At 26.4% G+C, this 12,327-nt stretch overlaps 1 long non-coding RNA gene across 1 annotated transcript; it reads right to left on the minus strand.

The window, feature by feature from the left end:
• Positions 1-1,416: 1,416 nt before the first annotated feature.
• Positions 1,417-5,619, minus strand: LOC133667298 (uncharacterized). Its single transcript, XR_009832668.1, has 2 exons — positions 1,855-5,619; positions 1,417-1,759 (listed from the first exon to the last, which is right to left on the minus strand). It is a non-coding gene; the product is annotated as an uncharacterized LOC133667298 (long non-coding RNA).
• Between the last annotated feature and the right edge of the window lie 6,708 nt (positions 5,620-12,327).

Genomic DNA, 12,327 nt, shown 5'->3' on the forward strand with positions numbered 1-12,327 from the left:
ATAATCTTTATACAATATATTTATTTTACTTAATAAATTTTTACAATATTTTATAATATTTTATTCACAGCGATAAGGTCTTTACTCGGAGAGCAGAGAGAAACACGTCCGTCTCGTTCCGTGTTCGGAAACCGACTACGAATATATACAATAACAATCGGCGTGTCTTGCGTCGCGATACACGTTCGCTACAATATTCGCAATAATATTCGTAATAATATTCATAACGTTATTAATTTTCATTTTACTATTTTATCAATCGACGTTATATCATTACGTTCGTTTTATTATTTTTCGTTTCTTTAAAATTTATTTAACGGTTTAACTTTTTTATCGATAATATTTTGGAGTTTTAATCAGTTTTTTTTTTAATTTTCCTTTTATTATAATTAATTTATAAGATCGATAAAAAACGTTTAATGATTTTTTTCGTTTACTTTGTTAATTTCATCGAAAGAAAATCCTATTCATATTTGTTTCAAAATATCAAATTTTATTAAAAAAAAAAATCACATCATTAATCATCAGATAAATAACACTATTTTAATTCTTATTTTTTTAGAGTATACTCTTAATTTTTACTTTTTTCCTTTCTTTACTTTCTTATAAATATGAGGTAATTCACGTACCAATCGTGTACTTTCTTCCTTCGCCTTAGTCACAGTTCCGTCCAATTCGTGTGTCTATAAAATTTATACATTTTCTTTCCTATATCTTGCATCATATTCGTAAAATAATTTTATCTCTAATTTTAAAAAGACACTCACGCATTCCTTAACCATATATCTTTTAAACAAATCGAATAATTCATTCACAGTCCAAGTAGTCTCATCCGATTTTCCCAATCTAATAAAGGTACATTGCGACTCATATTTCATGTGTTCATTCCTAAAAGCAATCAAAATAAGGTAATCAATCGATACATCAAAAATATTAAACAAACAAGAACATTACAAAATTAGTTAAGAAGTTAAAATTATTCGCATTCCATAATTAATTATTAAATAAAATAAAATAATATAAATATATCAGGGATCATCATCCGGATCCCAACTATCAAGTTGTTTGGAACAAATAAAACATTCAAATCAAATCGGTTTCTTTCTTACCACCCACTACATAAAAACCGGCAGGTGCCATCCGCTCGGGATTGCACGAATTGTCAGAAGATTGAAACGCCCAATTTTCAAACGTTTTTAATCTACCAATTTTCCAAAACGTCGAATTATGTTCTCTAAACAAAAGACGAACTATAATTAATCAAGGTTATGACGCATCATTGACCACGTAGAACGAAACGATACAAAAATGAAACAACGTAAAATGCCACTTACGGTAATAAATCCATAATTTTAAAATAAAATAATTTCAATTTTTAATAAAACAATAATAATAATAAACAATAATTCACAATAATTTTTAATAAAACACGTTCACAGGTATAAATATCGTGAACGGTGAAATCAATGGCGTTCTTCTTAAACAGACATCACAAGTGATGCAATCTACATCGATCGTTGCCCTTATTACCGATAAAAATTATTTCATTCACTCGCGTTAAATAATACGCGGATGACAGACGCGTATACGATACGTACGTACAAAATAAAGTCAATCAACGTATTCCTCTACGGATCGGACAAGCACAGAACAGATTCAATATCACGGAGGAGACGCAGAGACGCAACATTCAACGGAATTTCGCGTTCCACGCTTTCAAATACCAATCGTGCAAAAATCAAGGCGTTAGGTACGCCATCTACGATTCAAAACGATGACATTCAATTCCATCGTATAAATCGATAAAAATCGAGAGATTTTGAAAATAATTTCTTTCATAAATGTCATACATACCAGATCGTATTCATACATTAATCATTATATATACGAATAATAAAAAGAGTCGTATATAAATCGAATCATTCATAAATTAAAAATTTACTCGTAAAATTTTTTTTTACAATATATACGCAAATAATATCAATTCGTGAGATTTTTCTATAAAAATGATTCGTCGCATTTTCGAAAACTCGTCGTATCCAATTTGAATAAAATTTTAATAACAATGAGTTTTAAATTTTAATAATAATAAGTTCATTCGGACGAACAGATTCATTTGATATAAAAACAATATTCCCGAGAAGAATCTTTCGCGACTCGAAAGTTAAGATTCAAAATTTTTAAAAATATTTCGTCATTTTCTGTATCTTTGAAAATTTTGTACGCTTCGATTCAGCTGAAATTTTGAAAATCGATTCCTTTTAGATAAAAACAGTATTCGCGAGAAGAATTTTTGACGATTCGAAAGTTAAAATTAAAACATTTTTCGAAAAAATGTTTACGTTTTTATTTTTACGTTCACAGTAATTTCAATTTCTACGTTACCGACACAGGATAGAATAAACACATCATAGTCTCAAATCATTATTAGCAACGTTTCGACATTCTTCTTTTTTCAACAGTTTATCGATATATCTTTCTTTAACACGATTCACTCGAACGGATATATTTTTTCAATGTATCAACGGATTCGTAATTAGCGAAAATATAAATATCTTTTTTCTTTAGTTTGCATCGACAAACGATAAACGAACGAAGAAATTTAACACGGAAGAAACATTCGGATATTTAACAAATTTATATCAATTCGTTTAAATAGCAATTTTTTTTATAAAAAAAAGTAAATCGAGTTTATAAATCAGTTTATAAATCGAGTTTAATTTTTTTTTCTTTCACGACACGTTTCGAACAATTTAATACATTAAAAATTATCTTTCGTCGATAACGAACTCTACACTATATATTCCACTTGCATTCTTATTCCAAATTTATCTTTAATATATATTTTACATATTCGACGATTTATTCATCATATTTATTTAGGAATATTTATGCAATTACGCACAACTCATTCGTTATCTCAATTCAATAGCACAATATTTGGATATTTTGCACCTCATCGCAAATTAAAATTACATTTTCGTTTGATTCATTCCGTAACATTCAAATAATAAATCAACATACTTTTCATATTTAATATGTGAATTAAATCACTAAAATTTTCAATTATAAGAATTTTATTTACGTATTCCATCGCAATATATTTAATATATTTTTACAATAACATACGTAGACCAAAAATATACGATTCATCGATTTATGGCTCGAACGTTATAGATAAAAAAGAAAAAATGCAATTTCAATCGAAGAGAATCGAACCATAGATAACAAATTTCGCGTAATCGCACAAATATTCCTATACGATAAATCGAATCGATCGAATATGTGAAAAACGTACATTAAAGAAAAATAATAAATTCGTCTGAAATATTCGGACATTTAACAAAAAAAAAAAAAAAATAAATAAAATAAAATACAAAATCTATTATCAACAAAAAAATAATTTTTAATTTCAATATATTTATCATTTAAGACGCGAAAAAAGAAGAAAGAGAATTTTAAATTAATTTTTTTTTTCATAAAAAATTATCATTTAAATATAAATTTGTTAAACGTGCGAATATTTTTTTCGATCATACTATTATTTTATTTATCGTTTATCGTATATTAAATAAATAAAATTTTATTAATTATAACGAGTTTTAATATATCAAAAGTTAATCGATTCGATTAAACGAACATAAACAAATAATCTCTCGCAAATCGCGTCCGGATATTAATTCGAATCATTAGATATCGGACACGTGATTAAAAATGACCGTAAGGGCGAGAAGTCAACCGCGAATCGTCGCAGAGAGAAGACGTTTAGCAAATATAAAGTATAAACAAATATATCTTTTTTTTTTTTATAAAAAAGCAAGAAGATCGCATCAGTGTATAAGGGAATAAATAAGCAAACGAAATAATTCGTTAGAGTAATATCACCGTACAATTATAAATCAGGATTCTTAATCAAACGTAATATTCTTTTTTTAAATTATTTTAAGCTAAAATTAATATCCAAAGCGTTGATCATTTCGTCAGGAATTCTATCTAAACGGTAAAATTATAAAAAATTTTTTAAATCAGCAAATTATCATGCGAAACAACGATATTTAATAATACGAACATCGCGCCACACGCGGTTTAAGAAATAAAAATCGTAATAAAAATCATTTTATTATTTTCTTTTTGTTTTTAATTTTTAAATGGAATTTTAATTTTTGAATTTTCCATTTACGGTTTATGCTCGAGACTAAAAGAAAAGAAAAGAAATTTGTTTTCTTTTCTTTTATTTCTATTTATCGAAATATCTTTATCGCTCGTTACATTTTTTTCTCTAAAAGCGTGTTTAGACGTTGTACGATTATTTTCCATATACAAGTTTTTTATTTGTCGTTTCCTAATTTTCATTATTATTATTTTTTTTTATATTCGATTCACGGCTTACGCAGTTAACGGGATTAATACGGGATTATTTTAATTCGATGATTTAATTTTAATGCTTTTTTAATATTTCAATATTAAGAAAAAAAGAAAAAAATATGTAAATGAAATATCAATGGAAATGAAATTAAATAAAAGGAATCGAACGATTAGAAGTTTTTGTTTTATTCATCGATTTTGATTATTATATTTTTTTGTAATCTCTAAGTATTCAATTTATCGATTAACGGAGTATTTTTTTTTTACGCTTCAATTCGTTTCGTTCTTTATTATCCTCGTATTCGATGAACATTTAATTTTTTTATCGATTTATTTATGTATTTATAATTACATTCTTACATATACTTTATTTATTTAACAATTATTTACATTTTAATATTTTATTTAAGATATCGTATATCGATAAAATCTTTATTCGGAGTGCAAAAAAGAATACGTCCGTCCCGTTTCGTGTTCGGAAACCGACTGCGTAAGTCGACATATATACAAAAACAATTCAAGGAACACGTTCGTTTCGTTTCGTATTTGGAAAACGATTACGTTTAACCGTACATAATACCAATCGATGCGACATCGCGCCACGATTTATTTATTCGTTATATATTATTCGCTATAATATTCGCTATAATATTATTAATTTTCACTTTACTTTTACATTTTATCAATCATTATTATATCATTCCATTAGGTTCATTTTATCATTTCTCGTTTCTTTAAAATCAAACGATTTAATTTTTTTCATCGATAATATTTTCGATAATTACTTTTTTCTAATTTTCTTTTCATTATTATTAATTTACAAGATAATTCGCGTAAAAAAGGTTTAAAGATTTCTTTTGTTTACTTTTCTAAATTTTGATCATTTTTGTTGCAATTATCAATATCGTTTAAATCCATCCAATCGTTTAATTATTCAATTTAGCAAAGCTTTTTATCATCTTTTTTTCCGCATCGTAAAAAGTAATGTTTTCTGCTCGCAATCACTTCAAAAAATCGTACTTTTCGCTATTATCTTTGAAGATACAGCAATCGAAAGTTTACATAAATCTAAAGATTCTCCTCACATTTACACAACGATAGCGTTCAAAGCCGTCGACGTAGAACAACGAATGAAAATTAAATCGAATGTCGGGCAATGTTTCCCGATCGCAACCACATCAGAAAATCGTAAGTATCGCTGTTATCTTCGGAGATACAGCGGTTAAAAGTTTACACAATTTTAAAGATTAAAAAATTTCCTCTTCTCGGAACAATTTATTATGTAACTTATAAAATTCGTTAATAATCTTTATACAATATTTTTATTTTATTTAATAAATTTTTACAATATTTTATAATATTTTATTCACAGCGATAAGGTCTTTACTCGGAGAGCAGAGAGAAACACGTCCGTCTCGTTCCGTGTTCGGAAACCGACTACGAATATATACAATAACAATCGGCGTGTCTTGCGTCGCGATACACGTTCGCTACAATATTCGCAATAATATTCGTAATAATATTCATAACGTTATTAATTTTCATTTTACTATTTTATCAATCGACGTTATATCATTACGTTCGTTTTATTATTTTTCGTTTCTTTAAAATTTATTTAACGGTTTAACTTTTTTATCGATAATATTTTGGAGTTTTAATCAGTTTTTTTAATTTTCCTTTTATTATAATTATTTTATAAGATCGATAAAAACGTTTAATGATTTTTTTCGTTTACTTTGTTAATTTCATCGAAAGAAAATTCTATTCATATTTGTTTCAAAATATCAAATTTTATTAAAAAAAAAAAATCACATCATTAATCATCAGATAAATAACACTATTTTAATTCTTATTTTTTAGAATATACTCTAAATTTTTTACTTTTTTCCTTTCTTTACTTTCTTATAAATATGAGGTAATTCACGTACCAATCGTGTACTTTCTTCCTTCGCCTTAGTCACAGTTCCGTCCAATTCGTGTGTCTATAAAATTTATACATTTTCTTTCCTATATCTTGCATCATATTCGTAAAATAATTTTATCTCTAATTTTAAAAAGACACTCACGCATTCCTTAACCATATATTTTTAAACAAATCGAATAATTCATTCACAGTCCAAGTAGTCTCATCCGATTTTCCCAATCTAATAAAGGAACATTGCGACTCATATTTCATGTGTTCATTCCTAAAAGCAATCAAAATAAGGTAATCAATCGATACATCAAAAATATTAAACAAACAAGAACATTACAAAATTAGTTAAGAAGTTAAAATTATTCGCATTCCATAATTAATTATTAAATAAAATAAAATAATATAAATATATCAGGGATCATCATCCGGATCCCAACTATCAAGTTGTTTGGAACAAATAAAACATTCAAATCAAATCGGTTTCTTTCTTACCACCCACTACATAAAAACCGGCAGGTGCCATCCGCTCGGGATTGCACGAATTGTCAGAAGATTGAAACGCCCAATTTTCAAACGTTTTTAATCTACCAATTTTCCAAAACGTCGAATTATGTTCTCTAAACAAAAGACGAACTATAATTAATCAAGGTTATGACGCATCATTGACCACGTAGAACGAAACGATATAAAAATGAAACAACGTAAAATGCCACTTACGGTAATAAATCCATAATTTCAAAATAAAATAATTTCATAATAAAACAATAATAATAATAAACAATAATTCACAATAATTTTTAATAAAACACGTTCACAGGTATAAATATCGTGAACGGTGAAATCAATGGCGTTCTTCTTAAACAGACATCACAAGTGATGCAATCTACATCGATCGTTGCCCTTATTACCGATAAAAATTATTTCATTCACTCGCGTTAAATAATACGCGGATGACAGACGCGTATACGATACGTACGTACAAAATAAAGTCAATCAACGTATTCCTCTACGGATCGGACAAGCACAGAACAGATTCAATATCACGGAGGAGACGCAGAGACGCAACATTCAACGGAATTTCGCGTTCCACGCTTTCAAATACCGATCGTGCAAAAATCAAGGCGTTAGGTACGCCATCTACGATTCAAAACGATGACATTCAATTCCATCGTATAAATCGATAAAAATCGAGAGATTTTGAAAATAATTTCTTTCATAAATGTCATACATACCAGATCGTATTCATACATTAATCATTATATATACGAATAATAAAAAGAGTCGTATATAAATCGAATCATTCGTAAATTAAAAATTTACTCGTAAAATTTTTTTTTACAATATATACGCAAATAATATCAATTCGTGAGATTTTTCTATAAAAATGATTCGTCGCATTTTCGAAAACTCGTCGTATCCAATTTGAATAAAATTTTAATAACAATGAGTTTTAAATTTTAATAATAATAAGTTCATTCGGACGAACAGATTCATTTGATATAAAAACAATATTCCCGAGAAGAATCTTTCGCGACTCGAAAGTTAAGATTCAAAATTTTTTAAAAATATTTCGTCATTTTCTGTATCTTTGAAAATTTTGTACGCTTCGATTCAGCTGAAATTTTGAAAATCGATTCCTTTTAGATAAAAACAGTATTCGCGAGAAGAATTTTTGACGATTCGAAAGTTAAAATTAAAACATTTTTCGAAAAAATGTTTACGTTTTTATTTTTACGTTCACAGTAATTTCAATTTCTACGTTACCGACACAGGATAGAATAAACACATCATAGTCTCAAATCATTATTAGCAACGTTTCGACATTCTTCTTTTTTTTTCAACAGTTTATCGATATATCTTTCTTTAACACGATTCACTCGAACGGATATATTTTTTCAATGTATCAACGGATTCGTAATTAGCGAAAATATAAATATCTTTTTTTTCTTTAGTTTGCATCGACAAACGATAAACGAACGAAGAAATTTAACACGGAAGAAACATTCGGATATTTAACAAATTTATATCAATTCGTTTAAATAGCAATTTTTTTTATAAAAAAAAAAAAAGTAAATCGAGTTTATAAATCAGTTTATAAATCGAGTTTAATTTTTTTTTCTTTCACGACACGTTTCGAACAATTTAATACATTAAAAATTATCTTTCGTCGATAACGAACTCTACACTATATATTCCACTTGCATTCTTATTCCAAATTTATCTTTAATATATATTTTACATATTCGACGATTTATTCATCATATTTATTTAGGAATATTTATGCAATTACGCACAACTCATTCGTTATCTCAATTCAATAGCACAATATTTGGATATTTTGCACCTCATCGCAAATTAAAATTACATTTTCGTTTGATTCATTCCGTAACATTCAAATAATAAATCAACATACTTTTCATATTTAATATGTGAATTAAATCACTAAAATTTTCAATTATAAGAATTTTATTTACGTATTCCATCGCAATATATTTAATATATTTTTACAATAACATACGTAGACCAAAAATATACGATTCATCGATTTATGGCTCGAACGTTATAGATAAAAAAGAAAAAATGCAATTTCAATCGAAGAGAATCGAACCATAGATAACAAATTTCGCGTAATCGCACAAATATTCCTATACGATAAATCGAATCGATCGAATATGTGAAAAACGTACATTAAAGAAAAATAATAAATTCGTCTGAAATATTCGGACATTTAACAAAATAAATAAAATAAAATACAAAATCTATTATCAACAAAAAAATAATTTTTAATTTCAATATATTTATCATTTAAGACGCGAAAAAAGAAGAAAGAGAATTTTAAATTAATTTTTTTTTTCATAAAAAATTATCATTTAAATATAAATTTGTTAAACGTGCGAATATTTTTTTCGATCATACTATTATTTTATTTATCGTTTATCGTATATTAAATAAATAAAATTTTATTAATTATAACGAGTTTTAATATATCAAAAGTTAATCGATTCGATTAAACGAACATAAACAAATAATCTCTCGCAAATCGCGTCCGGATATTAATTCGAATCATTAGATATCGGACACGTGATTAAAAATGACCGTAAGGGCGAGAAGTCAACCGCGAATCGTCGCAGAGATAAGACGTTTAGCAAATATAAAGTATAAACAAATATATCTTTTTTTTTTTATAAAAAAGCAAGAAGATCGCATCAGCGTATAAGGGAATAAATAAGCAAACGAAATAATTCGTTAGAGTAATATCACCGTACAATTATAAATCAGGATTCTTAATCAAACGTAATATTCTTTTTTTAAATTATTTTAAGCTAAAATTAATATCCAAAGCGTTGATCATTTCGTCAGGAATTCTATCTAAACGGTAAAATTATAAAAAATTTTTTAAATCAGCAAATTATCATGCGAAACAACGATATTTAATAATACGAACATCGCGCCACACGCGGTTTAAGAAATAAAAATCGTAATAAAAATCATTTTATTATTTTCTTTTTGTTTTTAATTTTTAAATGGAATTTTAATTTTTGAATTTTCCATTTACGGTTTATGCTCGAGACTAAAAGAAAAGAAAAGAAATTTGTTTTCTTTTCTTTTATTTCTATTTATCGAAATATCTTTATCGCTCGTTACATTTTTTTCTCTAAAAGCGTGTTTAGACATTGTACGATTATTTTCCATATACAAGTTTTTTATTTGTCGTTTCCTAATTTTCATTATTATTATTTTTTTTTATATTCGATTCACGGCTTACGCAGTTAACGGGATTAATACGGGATTATTTTAATTCGATGATTTAATTTTAATGCTTTTTTAATATTTCAATATTAAGAAAAAAAGAAAAAAATATGTAAATGAAATATCAATGGAAATGAAATTAAATAAAAGGAATCGAACGATTAGAAGTTTTTGTTTTATTCATCGATTTTGATTATTATATTTTTTTGTAATCTCTAAGTATTCAATTTATCGATTAACGGAGTATTTTTTTTTTTACGCTTCAATTCGTTTCGTTTTTTATTATCGTATTCGATGAGTATTTAATTTTTTTATCGATTTATTTATGTATTTATAACTACATTCTTACATATACTTTATTTATTTAACAATTATTTACATTTTAATATTTTATTTAAGATATCGTATATCGATAAAATCTTTATTCGGAGTGCAAAAAAGAATACGTCCGTCCCGTTTCGTGTTCGGAAACCGACTGCGTAAGTCGACATATATACAAAAACAATTCAAGGAACACGTTCGTTTCGTTTCGTATTTGGAAAACGATTACGTTTAACCGTACATAATACCAATCGATGCGACATCGCGCCACGATTTATTTATTCGTTATATATTATTCGCTATAATATTCGCTATAATATTATTAATTTTCACTTTACTTTTACATTTTATCAATCATTATTATATCATTCCATTAGGTTCATTTTATCATTTCTCGTTTCTTTAAAATCAAACGATTTAATTTTTTTCATCGATAATATTTTCGATAATTACTTTTTTCTAATTTTCTTTTCATTATTATTAATTTACAAGATAATTCGCGTAAAAAAAGGTTTAAAGATTTCTTTTGTTTACTTTTCTAAATTTTGATCATTTTTGTTGCAATTATCAATATCGTTTAAATCCATCCAATCGTTTAATTATTCAATTTAGCAAAGCTTTTTATCATCTTTTTTTCCGCATCGTAAAAAGTAATGTTTTCTGCTCGCAATCACTTCAAAAAATCGTACTTTTCGCTATTATCTTTGAAGATACAGCAATCGAAAGTTTACATAAATCTAAAGATTCTCCTCACATTTACACAACGATAGCGTTCAAAGCCGTCGACGTAGAACAACGAATGAAAATTAAATCGAATGTCGGGCAATGTTTCCCGATCGCAACCACATCAGAAAATCGTAAGTATCTCTCTTATTTTCGAAGATACAGCGGTTCAAAATTTATATAATTTTAAAGATTAAAAAATTTCCTCTTCTCGGAACAATTTACTATGTAACTTATAAAATTCGTTAATAATCTTTATACAATATTTTTATTTTATTTAATAAATTTTTACAATATTTTATAATATTTTATTCACAGCGATAAGGTCTTTACTCGGAGAGCAGAGAGAAACACGTTCGTTTCGTTTCGTGTTCGGAAACCAACTACGAATATATACAATAACAATCGGCGTGTCTTGCGTCGCGATACACGTTCGCTACAATATTCGCAATAATATTCGTAATAATATTCATAACGTTATTAATTTTCATTTTACTATTTTATCAATCGACGTTATATCATTACGTTCGTTTTATTATTTTTCGTTTCTTTAAAATTTATTTAACGGTTTAACTTTTTTATCGATAATATTTTGGAGTTTTAATCAGTTTTTTTTTTAATTTTCCTTTTATTATAATTAATTTATAAGATCGATAAAAAACGTTTAATGATTTTTTTCGTTTACTTTGTTAATTTCATCGAAAGAAAATTCTATTCATATTTGTTTCAAAATATCAAATTTTATTAAAAAAAAAAAATCACATCATTAATCATCAGATAAATAACACTATTTTAATTCTTATTTTTTAGAATATACTCTAAATTTTTACTTTTTTCCTTTCTTTACTTTCTTATAAATATGAGGTAATTCACGTACCAATCGTGTACTTTCTTCCTTCGCCTTAGTCACAGTTCCGTCCAATTCGTGTGTCTATAAAATTTATACATTTTCTTTCCTATATCTTGCATCATATTCGTAAAATAATTTTATCTCTAATTTTAAAAAGACACTCACGCATTCCTTAACCATATATTTTTAAACAAATCGAATAATTCATTCACAGTCCAAGTAGTCTCATCCGATTTTCCCAATCTAATAAAGGAACATTGCGACTCATATTTCATGTGTTCATTCCTAAAAGCAATCAAAATAAGGTAATCAATCGATACATCAAAAATATTAAACAAACAAGAACATTACAAAATTAGTTAAGAAGTTAAAATTATTCGCATTCCATAATTAATTATTAAAT

Source organism: Apis cerana, linkage group LG14, assembly GCF_029169275.1.
Source record: "Apis cerana isolate GH-2021 linkage group LG14, AcerK_1.0, whole genome shotgun sequence".
NCBI classification, from domain to species: domain Eukaryota; kingdom Metazoa; phylum Arthropoda; class Insecta; order Hymenoptera; family Apidae; genus Apis; species Apis cerana.